The 18,117-nt window shown below is 39.5% G+C and overlaps 1 protein-coding gene across 2 annotated transcripts in view; it reads left to right on the forward strand.

Annotated features, from left to right (window-relative positions):
• The first annotated feature begins 14,935 nt into the window (after window positions 1-14,935).
• The window catches only part of LOC114652452 (NACHT, LRR and PYD domains-containing protein 3-like), a 39,398-nt gene continuing 36,216 nt past the window's right edge, over window positions 14,936-18,117 (forward strand). For both annotated transcript variants that reach the window (XM_051927393.1, XM_028802832.2), the window contains exon 1: window positions 14,936-15,305. The gene's annotated coding sequence lies outside the window, so the exon portion shown is untranslated. The remainder of the gene's footprint in view (window positions 15,306-18,117) is intronic.

Here is an 18,117-nt window from a genome sequence, read left to right on the forward strand (position 1 = left end):
TGATTTAGCGACAGCATGCGTTTCCCCTCCCTTTGAGGACAGTAGTCCATCACCACCCCTTGGGACAGCTGGAGTTTCAGCCAGAGAGGGATGAAGAAGGGGGAAAGGAATGCATAATAAGCCCCGATTCTGACCCCTCAGGGTCAAACATGAATATGAAAGGATGGAATTTTAAGCACCATTAATACAAGTGACCATTTCGCAATATAATGTACAACAGCCTGACTCAGATTAAAACCGTCACATCTTGATTGTGAAAAGAAACTGGGATCTGCAAGAATTAAAAGAGGTGGTGCAGGAATTACTGAACCAGTTCATGACGGCGGAGAAACAGTTAGATGACATGAATAAGCCAAATGCTGCAGAATGGATTCAGGTCCTTAGATGAAAGCTAATTCCAGGCTGGAATGATGTGAGAGTGCAATGGAATGGGACTCTGGGACGACAGGGGGTTGAGAGTGGCCAGTTCAATATTTGGTGGACAGTTACAAGCACAAATAAATGCAAAGTATATCAGCCCTCTAATGCCCAGTGAACTTTATTAGACAAGACTTGATGGCTCGCCTGTGCCTTTGCATCTCAGATACGGAAAAGGGAGTGAAGGTCACATCAGAACAACACACCGCCTTTGACCGACCACCACCATTACATGATCTTATGCTGCCTTGAATGTTCATGTTTTTCTCAAAACAGCAAAAATCTGTGCTGTCCTGGGTTCCTCTTGGATTACAGTATTTAAAATCTTTTTACTGTATTGCATGATTTTTGGACTGTATTATGGTGAAGTCTGGCTCTTGAACTTTTTAGCTTCTGCTGTCAGAAAAAGAGACTATTTGCATAATGGACTGTTATATCCCAGCAGAATTGGCTGGAGCAGTATCTCTCTTGTCACAACAACTGCTTTCTTCTGGAGTGGTTCTATCCTACATATCCGCTCGCTTTCAGTGGCATAATGTGAGACAAAGGGTATTAGCATGTCAGGAAGGAGAGGATTGGGAGTATTTGGGACCTAATATTTGGTCCATCCAGATAGATCTGTTAAGAAAATTGCAATAGGACGAGTTGTACCTGTAACCCGATCGCTCTGTCATTTACCTTCCACCTCTCCACCTACATCCATGCTGTTTACCCTTCAAATCTTTTAGTTAGATTCGCTCCACTCATCTCTCTGGATACAAGAAAAATAATATTTTGTCTGACTAGCTCATGTTGAACCCTTGGTGATTTTCCTAAAGTCATCCTTCCGTTTACCTTGCACACAATATCTTTTTTCGCTTGAGGCTGAGGCCTGTATTTCAATTGTTTATGTTGACTTAGTTAAGCGGGGTGCTATTATTCCGATCCAATACTCTCCTATTCTTCTAGTTAGAAAAGGCTCATGACGCTGCTATACACCCTATGACTCCTATAGTCCCGAATCCTTCCACTATTCTCTCTATAGTCCTGTCCACTGCTATGTGGTTTTCTGTTACTGATTTTGCAAATCACTCTGACTCCCAGTTCTGGTTCGCATTCACTTTTAAAGGGAAGCGTTGTGATGCTGCAGGGATATACAGAGGCTCTGCGTGCGTGCCTGAGTTGTGGGTGTGTGTGCGTGTGTGTGTGTGTGTATGGACAAGAATTAGAACAGAAAAAAAAAAATTGAAAGGTTATTGGCCAAAGTGGGGTAATGTCCTGGTGTAATATGTAGCTGAGTTGCTTTTATGCTTTGAGACTCAGGAATAATGCGAAGAAGACACAAAGGTTTTGTTGGTCTTCCTAGCGGAAATCGGGCACAAAGTGTTCCGGAAAAAAAAGTTGCAACTGAATAAAGAAAAATGAAATACCTGAGTCATGATTTGACTGCAGGGGAATTAATGTGCACAATCTGCAAGGCGGCAAATTATGTCCGTTCTTGGAATGTTAGGATATTGCCGGCAATGGGTTACAGAAAGAAAAAAAAAAATTTTTTTTTGCTAAAAAAGCACAGCCACTCCAACATTTAGCGACCTCTTCTAATTTGGCTTTGACTGATAAAATTTCATGGATGGAGCGGGCTGAGAAGGCTTTAACTGATATAAAATAAATTTGGATGTCTGCGCCTGCGTTAAAACTTCCGGACTAGTCTCATCCTTTCACTCTGTTCGTGGACGAGAAAGGGGGGTGTATGACTGCAGTATTAACTCAACAACAAGGAAATAGACAAAGACCGGTCGCATACTATTTTAAAATAAATAAATAAAAACTGGATCCAGTGGCCGCTACAATCCCGGCCTGTTTTAAAGCAGCTGCTGTAATAATAGAGGCCATATTAGCATGCTCAGATGTTCTCATGAGTCTATTAACTGTTAAGGTACGAGACGCTGTACATTCCATCTTAGTACAGACAAGAACATCTCATTTGACAGGTGTGCTTGTGGTATCAAGCTCACAAGGGGAAAACAAATCCAGTGAGTGAGGGAAATGCGCAAGCAGACATGTGGGCAAAGAAAGCCACCCGGGATTCTACTCAGTGCAGGATTTACGTATAAGCTACACAAGCTATAGCTTAGGGCCCCCGCCTTCTTGGGGGCCCCCAAAACAAATTGTCCGAGTGAGCAATTGTCATATATACTTAAATATACTACAGCATTATTTGTCCTAATCAGGCCCGGCCTTAGGCATAGGCGAAGTAGGCGACCGCCTAGGGCCCCGGCGTCCGGGGGGCCCCGGATCGACTCCTTGGTCTAATTTTCACACATTTCACAGAACTTCCAGGGGGGCCCCTGGACCCCCCTTTCGCCTAGGGCCCCATAATACCTAAGACCGGGCCTGATTCTACTTCACCATTAACCTCTTTATTTTTTATAACAGAAGGAGGAATAAGAGTCACCAGAAGATGCAGTTTTATTTTCACAAACTGTAGCAACGGGAAAGGAAATAAAGACGTGGCAGAAAGAGGCATCAGAAAAAAGATCCTAAAGGAATTTGGATCCATCCATTAACTAAACATCCTTTTTTCCCAAAAGTTTTCTTTCTAGGTATTGCAAAGGCTGCGCATGCTTTGGTCCACCCTTCAGAAGACGCAATGATGGCACAGGTGCAACAATCCTGTCACGCCCGAGGTTTTTCTAACTTTGCTGATCAGTTCTGTAAGAAGTGTACACTATGTCAAAAATTTAATATAGGAAAAGGCTTGCAGGTAAATCCGGCTGTAACACCAAATGCCGGAGGGCCCTTTGAACATCAGCAGATAGATTTTTTTTTTTAACTAACTCAGTCTCATGGGTAGGAAACTCCACTAGAAACAGGAGAAGTACTTTATGTGGACGGTTGTTCCTTGCGATTGGACGATGGGAAACTCTCCACCAGTTACGCAGTGGTCAAAGGAGACCACTTACTTGAAGCAAATCGAATCTCTTCTAGTTTAAGCACACAAGCAGCTGAGCTAATAACTCTCACCCGAGCTTGCCAGTTGTTCGAAGGGAAGGTCATAACCATTTACACAGATTCCAGATATGCCTTTGGAGTCTGCCATGACCATGGGGCATTATGGAAATTAAGGGAATTCAAAACCAGTACTGGTAAGCCCATACAACATCAGAAATTAGTTGAATCCCTTCTCGAAGCTATAACAAAACCATTACACCTGGCAATAGTTAAATGCCAAGCTCATACTGGGAAACGAGACCCAGTCAGTCTAGGAAACAAACTGGCTGATCACTTTGCTAAACAGGCTGCCTATAATAACACACCAGTGTCTTTATTCCAACAGACAGATGACAAAGACCCTGATAATCAAATTATTTCTTTACAGAGCGCTGCCACTGACTGAGAAAGGATAAAGTGGTCCTGAGAAGGATCCCTCTCTGATGGCGTCTGGACCCATAAGCAAACTAACAAACCTTTCCTTCCAAAGGCTTCTTTTCCAGGAATGGCAAAAATCGCACATGGCCTGGACCACACTGGAAAAGACGCTATGACTCAGGATGTCGAGCGACATTGGGAAACCACAGGGTTCTCTGCATATGCTGAACAATTCTGCTGACAGTGTGCCCTATGTCAAAGGTATAATATAAGCAAAGGTGCTCAGGTAAGTCCCGCCGTTGAAACCAGTGGGTCCGTTTGAGCATCTCCAAATGGACTTCATTGAACTAACGCCGTCCAAAGGATATCGATACTGCCTTGTGATTGTTAATGTGTTCTCCCGGTGGGTAGAGGCTTTCCCCTCTAAACATGCTGATGCAAAAACTGTGGCTAAAGCTTTAATAAAAGAAATTATTCCAAGATGGGGAATACCACAGAAACTGCAGACTGATAACGGTACCCATTTTGTGAATTCTGTAATAAATGAGCTGACTACTTGGCTCCAGATAGATGTACATCATTACTGCAAATACCACCCCCAGAGTGGAGGTATTATAGAAAGGTGCAATGGCACCCTAAAGTCAAAATTGGTAAAAATTTGTGAGCAGACAAACTTAACCTGGCCAGACGCTCTACCCCTGGCCTTGATGGGGTTGAGAGGAAGGACACATTGGCAGTTAGGATTGTCGCCATTTGAAATTTTAACTGGACGTCCCATGCCGGTTGGCATGGCTATCGGAAATGTCACTTAACATACTGTGGACAATGATCTTCTCTCCAGTCTTACAGGTCTCCAAGCATCCCTGAAGGAAGTCCATGAACAGGTTAACAAGGCTTGGCGGACCAGTCCCCTAACCGACGAAGTTCCAGATCCCCCTTAGAACCCGGATACTGGTCAGAGACATCCAAAGGAAACATTGGCATCAACCTCGCTGGAGGGGACCATTCCAGGTGCTGTTATCTACACCTCATGCTGTTAAAGTCGAAGGACTTCCTGCTTGGATCCACATCTCACATTGCAAAAGATGGCAGTCTTAGTCCTGTTATTAATAACTTTTTCTGTCCCCTCGAATACGGGACAACAAACTCATGGGGACCTTCCCACACTAACTTTCCAAGTAGGGAAAACCACCTCATTCCAGATTGACTTTTGTGCGAACCGGCAGACATGAACAATGAACTAAGCCTGAAAAATATGTGTGTGTGACTGCTGCCTCATCCCCTGTATTCGCGGCCTCCTTCAGAGACTTAGTGACACTTCTCTCACAAAAGCCTATTTTCTCCATGCCCACAATTCCCAGGACCCCGATCACAACCCTTTGCTTCCGGAACCTTCACCTCCTTTAGAATATGATGATGCTGCACCCGATGACTGGGTCTGATTATTTTAATGTGCACATTTTATGTGCAAAGGGGGGAACTGAGAACACAGAAAAAACATTATTAACTGTAATGTTTATAAGTATCCATCTATCCATCCATTATCCAACCTACTATATCCTAACTGCAGGGTTGCGGGGATCTGCTGGAGCCAATCCCAGCCAACACAGGGAGCAAGGCAGGAAGCAGACCCCGGGCAGAGAGCCAGCCCACCGCAGATGATAATAAGTATTTAACTCACAAAATACCAATGACGGAATTTTGTATTAATCATGCTGCAGAGAACTATATGATTTTATAATTCTATATGATTTTAGATAGATAGATAGATAGATAGATAGATAGATAGATAGATAGATAGATAGATAGATAGATAGATAGATAGATAGATAGATAGATATCTGCATTTAGGTAGGAAATGAATTATGTTTATACACAGAATATGAGACTGATTTAATTTTTCTATGTGAAAGTGCTAACCTCTTGATATTAACAGAACACCCTGTGATACAGTATTATAATTCAATGTGATCTTTCTTTACTCTTGTTTAATATTATAAGAAAACAAGTTACTTATGAATTAATAAATAAGAATTATTAATCTAATAAAACAAATATAATCTAATGAAGATATTAAAATTAAAAGAATGTAATCTCTTTATAACTAATGCAATGAACTTTAAGAAAACTGCTTAAAATGGGTTTGTACTAAGACGGGCACATTCTTTAGATAATGTAGGTGCCTGGTACTGCTGTTTGTTATTCTGTACTCCTATGTCATAAATTTAAGATGTTCCCTAATCTATGGATAACCTCAAAATGAACTGTTATGTTTTTTTTCTGTTCTCTCTTTAGCTAAATGAACAAGCTAGGTGATAAAAGGGGTTCACAGTTTTTTTCTTTTGCAGTCTGCCCACATTCTCCAACAGGGCAGTCTCACAGTTTTTTTTACTCACCAAGAATAAAGAACAAAAGAATAAAGAAATTGTTTTTTATTAAAAATTGGTTTTAGACTCCCGTTGTTGATTTCGACTTCAGCGCTCACATAGGCTACCTAGGAGGGCACTAACAGATTAAGAAAACCTGGACTTATGTTATTGTATGCAACTAAAGTCCTTTTAAAAGCAGGAACACTTCAATACTTGATAAAACTGTTACCATGTATTCATGGTCTTTTATTGTATGGAGTCTGATAAGGACATAAATAAATAAAGGTTCTTTCTGGCACCTTCATGTGGACGGATCTTTTAGAACCAAAAATACTTCCCCTATTGAATCACCCTAAAGAACCACTCTGGCACCTTTATTCCTAAGAGTGTAATTAGGCCTTATCTGGAGGACTGGTCTCCATATTACAAAAAACACATAGCAACACTAGAGAAAGGCCACAGAAGAGCAACCAGACTGATTCTGGGACTGTAGAGTATGCGCTATAATAAAATATTTAAAGAACAGAAGTACACAGAGGTTAAGAGGAGACATCATTGAAGTGTTCAATATTAATTCAATAATTCAGTAATTTGGTTGGGGCACAGACTGGAGCTGGTTAAGAACCATATATCTGTGGAGTAAATTACAGAGTAGGGTAGTAGACAGTAGTTCTCCGGGGACCTTCCATAGTTGGCTGGTTAATATTGTATAAATGTTAGATGAATCGTATTGACAAGCTATATTGAGCTGAATGGTTGGTTTTAGTAAAAATTATTCTTACATATTTATTATAAAGTTAAATATCCACATGTCGTTTACCTCTCATTTCACATCCCTAAGCTTGGTTCATCTTACCAGCCATTGGTATTGCATAAAGTACCAAAACAGTCATACTTGAGTAAAAGTACAATACCTTTCCACAAAGTAACTCAAGCTAAAGTAAAATTTGCATGTAAGTAAACTGCTCAAGTAGAAATGTTAATGTATTTGATATGTGTGACAATATGGGTCCCTGTCGACCCCTGAACCCGCAGACAACATGTTCTGACACCAGGTAAAATATCAGAATTAATTTCAATTCTTCCAATAATGTGCACAAAGCACCTCCACCTCCACAATACACAAAATACTCAATAATAAATCAATACACAATCACAATCCTCCACTCCACCCAGCAGCTCTGTCACACTCCCTCCCAACTCCGGCTCTGTCTCTGGGGTTTCCCACAGTCCTTTTACTGTATATTCCTTGACCCGGAAGTGCTTCTGTCCCTCAGTCCATGTGATTTCATAGCACTTCTGGGTCAGGTGGAAAACTCTCCTTTTTCTTCAGCCTGGAAATACTTCCTTTCTTCCATCCCCGTGATTAGGGAGTACTTCCGGGCTATAACAGAAATCATTGTGCCTCCCTGCAGCGTCCCCTGGCGGCTCCCATGGTATCCAGCATGGCTGTGCAGTAAAACTCCATTGTCCATGATGCCCTGCTGGAATTCGGGGCACCACCATGTTGCAGTAAGAACTCCATCTAGCGGCGTGGGGGTATTGGCCGGGATAAACTGCCGGCCATATGTCACATGGGATATGTGCTTAAGCATCAAATACATATAAATATGCAATCTGTACCATTTCAGACTTAATACATTCTTAACAGTACATGCACTATATACTGAAAAGCATGTAAAGTATACTGAAATGCTTACGCTGTGTATTCTTATTTTATATATAGTCAATATACATACATTCTTTTTGCATCAAGTCATAAAAATATGAGCACAATTTGAAGCAGTGACATTCAGAGCCAGCTGGACATCTTCATGTTTGCTTTAAGAAGGAGCTAATCCACTTGAAAACCCCTCTGTGAAGTTAATTTTCAGAATACGAACACCCAATTACCATTCACTTATTTAGAAAACATTTTCAAAATGTTCACTCACTGATATTTATAGTTTAAAAATATATTTTAAACATATTTAAGTTTTGTAAGGGGTACTCCAGTAACCACTCTGCACTGCCATCAGGCTACATGTTCACTTTCTCGTGCTTTATTGCTGTTACTACCATTCCTTAGCAGGTGAAAACCTAAATATTGAAAAGTGGTGGTTCTTGTTACGTCTTCACCGCTAACCTGGATGATACCAACTTCTAGGAAATTATATTTTTAAATATGATATGTGAAAATAATCTAAATGTGTTTTATGTACAATGGCTGTTAATAAGACTCCAAATTAAATGAGTTCAGGGCAAATCATGTAAGACCTTATATCCAAACATATTTAAAATGTTTCAAAAAGTCATTCTTTTCATTTAATTTCATAATTGCTTATAAAATATAATTAAATTATTATTTATATAGTAGAAGTACACATCTAAATTACTTTTGATAAAGGATGAGAAAAGAAAAAGGTTTGGTCAAAGTATGAGTTTTTCTTAGAAGTAGGCAACAAGGGATGTTGGCTTTTAATGTAAAACTACATTGAACGCATAATTACGAAAACACAGAATTTAGTTCTTGCATTTTATGTTTTAGCATTCAAATGACTAATGCCCACAATTTAAATGTGTTCATGTTTCTTTGCAGACTATACTGAACAAAATGTATTTTACATAATATTTTCCTGGAAATGTATTCTTTATTATAACTACCATGCCATTTTCATTTGTTTTATTTTTTTAAATAACTTGTTTCATCCTAAATTAAAGACAAAGCATCTGCTGTATTGAATATGATATAAAGAATGGTGGATGCCAATTACTTTTGTCAAATTTTTTAGATTTTTTTTTTTTAGTAGTGGAACGGTACCAATACTTTTGGCTGTGCCTGTGTATTTAAAGGAAATATATTAGGGGAAAATACATTTAACATACATTAAATGTTTGTGATGCTGTGACATTCTTAACTTCCATATGAGTCATCTGATATTTTTCAAAGCAGATTTTCCTTAATATCAGGATAAACTGTGATGAGCAAGAACTGTGACAAGCCAAAGCTACATACCTTCAATGCTCTCAATTCACTCAGGCTTAGCCAAGTACTCAAGCGCCTTCAAGATATACACAAACAAACAGTTGTATCAAACACAAAATAAAGTATCATTCTTAAAGGGTTCTTACCCTTGTCTGGTCCTTTATTATTTTTATTCTTCTGGTATTTTAGATTTACATAGGTGTTTTCAGGGGGATCCTCGCCTGCCTTGTGATTTTTGTCCATCCTCAGGCCTGCTGTACTCTGAATAAACTGAACAGGATGTGAGGCTGTGGCTCTTGCTTTGCTGTACAGTAGGCTGGCTTGAGGTTACATGATCTAAAATCTTCAAAACTTTTCCGTGTGTCAGTGTTAACATGGTGGCATAAACTGAAGCAAGGAAGCACTTTTTTACATAAAGTGTTGTGGGAAGCTGGAACAACTACAGAGACATGAAATTGAAACAGAACCCTTGAGAACCTTTAAGAAGTACCTGTATCTAGATGAGATTTCGGGCCAACTTAGCTATTAGCTAAACAAATGGGTTTGATGGACTGAATGGTCTCCTCTTGCTTGCCAGATTCTTATATTGTTATGTTCTTATGTAGGTGTGGATAAGTGGAATCCTCTGAAGACCCAAGTGTCAAGCTGAAACGCTCCACTTTTGTAAATAAAGTAATATTTGCTGAAAATGGCTACTAGGTGAGTAGTTTTTTCACAGCAGGAAACCATTATACTTCAATAAGCTTCTTGGCAAATAATCAGAAAACCTTAACCAAATATAACAATAACTATACTGTGTATGGATCCAGAATAGGAGAAAAATGATCAGTTCAATTAAAAGTTGTATTCATACAACACACTTCTGTTTACAAGCCCACAGATCTGTGCACAATTACAAAGTAAACATGAGCAACATGGGCAACACAACTTTTGAGTTTGAGTCTATGTAGAAGTCTGCATTTTCTCCCTGATTCTGCAGGTTTTTCCTCCGGGATACTAGAGGTTTCCAAAAACATTCCCAATGATGTTTAGGCTGCTCAAAAAGCCCACACTCAACCCATTTCAAGTAGGCAATGACAAACCAGTCTCTCTTCTCTCCTTTTTATTTATAAACTAGCCATCCCCCACATCTCCACCGCCGTAATAGTGAAACAGGACAGTGAGGAGGACCCTGCCTGGCTCCCCGCTCCTGACGTCACACTTCCCCTTCCCCTCAACCTGCAGCCTCTGTCTCGTTTGCAAGCAAACTATGATTCTTAGCATGATGAGAGAAGTTGCGAAATCAACTGGAATGTCCAAGCAAATTATAGAAAAAAACCCGATTATAAATCCGTTGAGTAGTTCTCTAGTGAAAAGCGGACAGACATACAGACAGACAGACAGACATACATTGGATTTTATATATATATATATATATATTCACGGCATTCGAAGTCTGTGTCACAATCTGATAGTGTGGGTGGTTACCTACCAGGTAACGCTTTGTGGTTGGCCAGCAATCTGCTAACATCCGCCACGGTGCCCTCAGTTTGTGAAGAGCAGATCATAGAATGGTTGAAATAGTTTACTGTCAAATAAATGCAAAGAGTACACGACACGTGTTTCGCCCTCATTCTGGGCTCATCAGGTGTACACACTCCACTGCACTCCCTCTCGGGAATCGAACCTCGGACGTCAGCGTCAGAGGCGATGTATGTATATATATATATATATATATATATATATATATATATGTATATATATATATATATACAGTATACAGTGATCCCTCGCTATATCGTGCTTCGCCTTTCGTGGCTTCACTCTATCGCGGATTTTATATGTAAGCATATTTAAATATATATCGCGGATTTTTTTGCTGGTTCGCGGATTTCTGAGGACAATGGGTCTTTTAATTTCTGGTACATGCTTCCTCAGTTGGTTTGCCCAGTTGATTTCATACAAGGGACGCTATTGGCAGATGGCTGAGAAGCTACCTAACTTACTTTCTCTCTCTCTCTCTTGCGCTGACGTAGGGGGGTGTGAGCAGGGGGGCTGTTCGCACACATAGACGATAGGGACGCTCGTCTAAAAATGCTGAAAGATTATCTTCACGTTGCTACCTTCTGTGTGCAGCTGCTTCCTGAAGCGACATGCTGCACGATGCTTCGCATACTTAAAAGCTTAAAGGGCATGTATTGATTTTTGACTTTGTTTTTCTCTGTCTCTCTCTCTCTCCCTGCTCCTGACGGAGGGGGTTTGAGCTGCCGCCTTCAACAGCTTTGTACCGGCGGTGCTTCGCATACTTAAAACAGCCCTATTGATTTGTTTGCTTTTCTCTCACTGACACGCACTCCGTTGAAGAGGAAGATATGTTTGCATTCTTTTAATTGTGAGGTTGTAAAGTGTGTCCTGTAGAACTGTTAAAGTCACACCAGGCAAGCACAGGGGTACCCAAATGATCAGTGCTGGGCTTTCTCAAATGCACTTTTCGTCTAGACCCACAGTTATATGTCATACCTCTGTCACTATTTTTATGTGCCTATTGTTACTGTTGCAAACCTTTGAAGATATACAGTTCAGAGTTGTGATGCACTTGCACCCAGAACTATAGCTCACTACCCTCCTTTAGTAGTTCCTTTAGATTCTGCGCAGTTATGACTGTCACTGAAGCTTACTACTGGAGGTGTACACCCTCAGACCTGTATGACATAGCTCAGAAAGGAACTCATTTCCCAGCCCCCAGTGATAGATGACAGAAAATATTCAAGCAGGAAAGCTGGTTCAAAAAGTTTTCATTTTTAAACATTATGGCACTAACCATTCAGTTAAACAAAACATTAAAAAATAAATAGAGTGCTCACAATATACAACCTAGATTGTCCTGCGGCTCTATAAAGCAGGTGATGATCAACAACACATCCAACATACTGTACCATGCTGCTGTTGTCATGTGTTACTTGAAACTTTGGTAGTGACTCAAAGAATTCTCAGTCTGACTTACCCCTATCTGATTAGCCAATTGTTAGATCTGAAATAATAATCTTATAATCTAAAATGTAGTGTAATCTTGTATCCAATGCAATTACTTTTCATTCATTCACTCATACATCTTGACTGTTCCCAAAGGCAAAGACTTTTTATTCAGGAGATCATAAAATTGTATCCTGTCTTCAAGTGGGCCAGCTTTACCTTTTGGATTTTCTTGTCTGTGGCTGGTGAAGTGTGCTTCTCACTTAAACCAGGAATGTTGCTTCTGTGGACTGGTATCCTGTTTGTTTCTTGTGTCCAATATAGCCTGAATCTCCATTCATGCCCTAGTTAACACAAAAAAAGATGTTGGGAAGCAGAAACCAGATAACATTCTCACTCGTATTAGAGAGAATACTATGGAGAGGGTGAGCAGCTTTGCATTTTTGAAGTGACTATCAATAATGAACTGAAATTTGCACAACACATATAAACAAGAAGGCGCACCAACACCTCTACAGTATTTCCTTAGTCATCTGTGGGAAGTGCAGGTTTATCCATCTGTTCTTACTAACATCAACAGGTTCACAGTAGAGTCCTGTGATGCCTCATGCCAATGGGCACCAATCTCTATTGGGAGATCTAGTATACATGAATTGAAATGGACTAGAGCAAGTGAGGAGACAACAAGTTTTGGTTCCAAAAAAGAGCCAAATAATGTGTGCTTATTAAAACAAAAATGTCCAAATACAGTTATAAAATTATTTCAACAATAAATAAATACTGTGACAACTAACTGACACAACCTACAGTCACAGGTTCAAACAAAGTGTATTTTATTACACAAAACTATCTTTACAGGCATTCTTGATCTGTTTGCATCCGTTTCATTCTACTCTTTTTCCTCCTTGCAAGTGTTGTCCTCCACTGCTTGCTTTGCTCACCAACAACCGTGCGGGCGCCATGCACCAGCCATTTCTCATCTCTGACGCTCGCGTATGGGTAAGCAGATGTACAATTTAATCAGATTCTTATAGCGTATGGTCCTGAATTGTGTAAATCTACATTTTGAGCAATGAATGTTTCAAACGTGAACAGATTATTGTAGATTTGGATATTTTGCCTGTAGTGTTTGTGGATTTCACTTTCACCAAACAACAAATCTTTCAATTCTCGCAGATACACCTCTTCATTAGACTACTTTTTCCGGATGGCAACATGAATTATATGATCTACAAGTCTCCGACTTAAACCTGGAAAGCCAAGCAATATCTACATACTTCTGACATATCACCTATGTCCATATATTCAATCTCTTTTCGCTGTTCCGTTATTTCACCGAGTAATAATTTCCATTTGTTAGCGCTAATGCGATCTTTACTATCAATTTTTTGAGACTTTTTAGTACATTCATAATCTCTAACCTGCTCTGCATGTGTATTGTGACAACATTTTTGAACCTCTTTATAACGTTCTACTGCTGTCTTCTATTCTTTGTCTTTTATTTCCGACCCCGCTTGGACCTGCTAGGTTTTCAATTCCACTTGGTCCTGCCTGATTATTACTTTCCTTATTTTACGAATTTGCACTTAGATTATTATTTTTCTTTTTTGAATTCTTTTCTCTGCAACGTTTTGGGCCACTTTTTGATGCACTGCCCTTTCTTCTTTGCTTAGTCGTTGACATGTCATGTAGAACATATACAATTATTGTCCAGAAAAGCATTACATCGAAGGAAACTAATAGATTGTATGTCTAAAAATGCTGTCCATAAAAGCTCATTTAAAAGATGAAACTGAGGACTCTTCATACACGACTTTAAATGAGGAAAACATAAAAATTTATAAGACCCGAGAGTGCAGAAACTGAGTCTAACAAAAGCATTCACACAAATGAGAGATGAGTAGACCGTTTGCTACCTCTTGTGGTGGCGTTTCCAAATCTAACGTCATTTTCACCACACTGCCCTATTCCCGGCACAAACTTCTCAAGTATAAACTAGGCTTTAGAAGGCATGATGGACAGCTCCAGTTTATTCTTCCCCTGGCCACTGGTCAAAGAATGCTTGCTTCAAAAAATAATTGTGTGGTCTAACAAGGTGTATAATAGTGAGCATGCCTTGAGTGGTGCATGCTGAAGCAGGGAGAAGAATATGCCGAGGTTGTAGGTTGTGGACAGGCTTTATCTTTATTCAGCACTTTCTCACATTAGTTCCATTCTGTTGGTTATTTCTGTTTTAAGTACTGAAATAAACTGGATGTGCTGACACTTTGAACTACATTTTAGATTAGTTTTTTTGACATCCAATCTTTCATATCTAATCCAAGCCAACTGCAGACAACTGAATTCAAGTTAGAGCATTTCTTTGTAACAAGTTCATTCATTTGATAAACATCACTCATTTCCATCTTCGCAGTAATGTGTGCCCAGATGATCAAACTAGGATTATTGGTAGCCTGATTTTTTTTTCTTACATTGGCATATTCATTGTTAACTGGACTGTTTAACTGTGCAAAATGGAAATAAAAAATAACCTTACAATGATCTTTCTTGATTATTCGTTTAAAACATTTATTCAAATTAAATATTTAATAAAAAAAAACTCTAATGTAAGTGCCAATTTAATTCGATTTTTAGAAAGTGGCTAAATTTCCCTTTAAGCATTCTGTGCAGTCTGTTAAAATGTAATACTAAAAAAAATCACAGCAGGGACTTGGCTTCAAAACAGTAATTTAAGTCAAACAGCCTGCATGTCTTCAAGAGATAACACACTTACTTTGGAACTTTACTTGTTTTCAGTTTTATAAATTTAAAGTAGTGACCTTTACTTCCTCTAGAAAAGTGAAAGACTAAATCTATTATCTATCTGTGCAACTTGCTTATATTAACATTTGCTTTACATTGCTCTTAAATCTGTAACACCGCTGGCTGCTTGTATTCACTTCTGTGGTGTGAGCTGAAAGTGACAAAGAAAATAAAAAGTCCAAGGTCCATTTGCCTCTCTCACCAAGTTTTGTGCAGCACTGAATTGCAAGATAAACTTGAAACCTGAGACAGAGACAGAAGTTCACTCTTCATATTCCATAATGAGATGGCCTTTGTCAGGAATGCTTCTGGTGTCTGACACTTTGCTGGAGCCAATGTGAAGTTAAATGGTGAATTAATCGCAAAGGATTCTTGTACAAGCTTAGCTGAAGACTGTAAAAACTGCCAAGGTGTTTATTGCAGGAACTAATTTCTACAGCTCAGTAAACTTGGTGAGTAAGCAAAAGTATTGCTGGTGTTCATGCTGGTTAACTTGTGTCCTAAGTACTACTTGATATTATAATCACAGGTTAGTCTCTGGAGAGCTACTTCATTTAAAGTTCAGGGAGCTGTTGTCTGAAATGTTGCTGGAGCTTACCGCAGGTCAAAGGGTGATTGTACTGCTGCTGAAGTTTTTTATAAACTTTAGCTGAGGTTTATACTGGTGGAACTAATGGGTGAAGTGTTAGTATTCACACTAAATGAACTGGCATCTTAAATGTTGATGTTCATATTGGCCAACGTGTACACTGTGTTAATTACTAGTTTTGCCTTTGGCAGTACTGGTAATTAATCAAATAATTTGGCAAGGCTCCTGCCTTATTTACCTTTCCTTTCTCTGTAGTAGGAAAGGGCTCCGGCCTATAGACTTATGTCAAGGTAACTAATGCACAATTGTTTTAAGAAACATAATAATAGACGAGGATTATATAAGTACAAAAATGCATTAATCTGTATTAACATATACTGTAAAACTGGACATGGACACACTAGATACACAAACATATAACACAGAGTGACTGGCTGTTTAATAGTTATTTAGAGCAGTGCTCCGCAACCAGTGTGCCATGGCACACTGGTGTGCCTTGAGCCGATACAGGTGTGACGCGGTCAAATAAGACAATTTTCTAACTAAATAATATTTCAATGGTCCTCCTTAGAAACACAATAACGAGAAAACGTGCAATGAAATATTCGCGTAAATAACCTTTTAAAGGTTTCATAATTTTATGTGTCATTTCTCTGAAATAATAAATCCCATTGCCTGGCGCCTGTCGCCTACAACGTAGGCCCTACGTAGTCGCCAGACAACTGCGTAGTATGCTTTGATAGGCAGAGCGCTCCGTGTCCTCACCTAGATTCAATTCAAGCCGACGTATTAGTCGTGCTACGTCGCATTCACTCGTCTTGCGACAGTAGTTATCATTCATTACTATTAGTTGTGTTGCTGAATTGTGTATGGTTAACGTTCTTCGTGTGTTTCATATTTAGTTTTATACCCCTTTAAATATGGATAAATTTTTACGTGGAAAAGATTCGTCTTCACGTACAGATGATGAAGAACCAGCACAAGTGTTGCAAAAAAAACCAAAGAAGATTGTGAAAAGGAAGCACAACGAAGACTACATTCGATATGGATTCTCATGGTGTGGTGACGAAACGGCTCCAAAGCCACAATGCATCATTTGTGGCGATCAGCTAAATTAATATCTATATATCAGTGGCGTAGCTGGAAATCATGTTGCCTGGGGCGGTGAACAATTTGACACCCTAAAGCTGAAAAATAAATTGGAGTTCATGTTGTCCGGGGCAGTGAAAAATTTGACGCCCCAAAGCTGAAAGAAATTTTTTTTTGCTCCTCCTCAAGGAACAAAAAAAAAGGAAACTACCGTAGTTTGGGCGCCCCTAAATAGCTGGCGCTAATTTACACCTTTGTTATCAGATGAAGTCCAGGAAGAAGTTCAGTCACTTAGTTTAGAATGCAAGTGGGGGTTTTGTGCAACTGCATGCCTGCATCCCTGTTAAATCTACTTTCTTAACAGGCCTGTTGTTCCATTAAAACCTAGCAGAATGGGAAATGCACACTTTGTCCTACACCTAGCTGAAGGTTTGAGAATGTGATGTTATAAAAGAACTGGCATCACAACAGGAAGTAAAACTTTAAATTAATCCAGGCTATTGCAAGACACACTAATACATACTGCTCCAATCTATATTACTAAACCACAGTTTAATTTATGCACGGACGCACCGAAACGCACTCAAACGCAGCGGCTTCCCACAGTCAGTAGGTGGCGCCCACTTCAGACACACCAGAAGCAAACACGTCACGGCTCCACAATGAAAGAGCTCAACTAACGGAAATACAAAACGAGCCCTTATGGATAAACACAATGAACAAACGCAACAACAATGAACGAAGGCACCCGCACAAAGAATCTGCTATAGTACAAATGCGCCGCGGTGCCCCAGAGTCGTGGCGTGACGGAAGGACCTGTGAACTAAACATGAGGTAAAGCGTGCACTTAATTAATAAAACTTAATTCTGCCTTCCTGAAACTCCTGAAACACCTAAACTAGCTGTGCTCCACTCTGCCAGCAGTCGATGTCAGCAAAGGCAATAGAATCACGTCTCCACAAAACGAAACCGCCTTAGTACAGATATGCTTATTTAATTAAATGACATTTCCCCAGACGCACCCACCCTCCATGATATGTCATCCATCCAAATATCGGACGGAACAGAAACTGATTGCCATTCTTGGATTTACGATTCTCTTACTTGTGTATAGCTAGTAAATTATGTAAAATAAGAGCCTAAAAAATCCAGAGAAAGAATTAGGGTCTCTGTGAAAACCCCATTTATTGATTTTTGTGATTTAAACATGTTGTATAAACTACTTTAGCAGCTGAATGGTGTTCTTATATAAGGTATGGTCTGGTGAAGTCAACTTGATCTTCTTAGTTTGGATCCAAGCCATCAGTTACATTACTCAGTAGATGGAGTTACTGCTCTCCTGTTTTCCCTCACAACCTTTTTCAGTGGTCCAGTATGTTTAGTTGCTCAAGACATGTAAACAGTCATGACCTTAATATGATCTTAATATGTATGTCTTTGAAATGTGGGAGCAACCATGAGTATATGCAGAAATGGGAGAAACGTAAAAACTACATACTGAAAGCAATCAGCCAGGGTGAGTAGAAGATGCAAGGAGTGCTAACTGCTGTTAATAATCTAAATGCAAGCTTTTCTTCTTTCCTCTA

Source organism: Erpetoichthys calabaricus, chromosome 5 (genome assembly GCF_900747795.2).
Source record: "Erpetoichthys calabaricus chromosome 5, fErpCal1.3, whole genome shotgun sequence".
Lineage (NCBI taxonomy): Eukaryota > Metazoa > Chordata > Cladistia > Polypteriformes > Polypteridae > Erpetoichthys > Erpetoichthys calabaricus.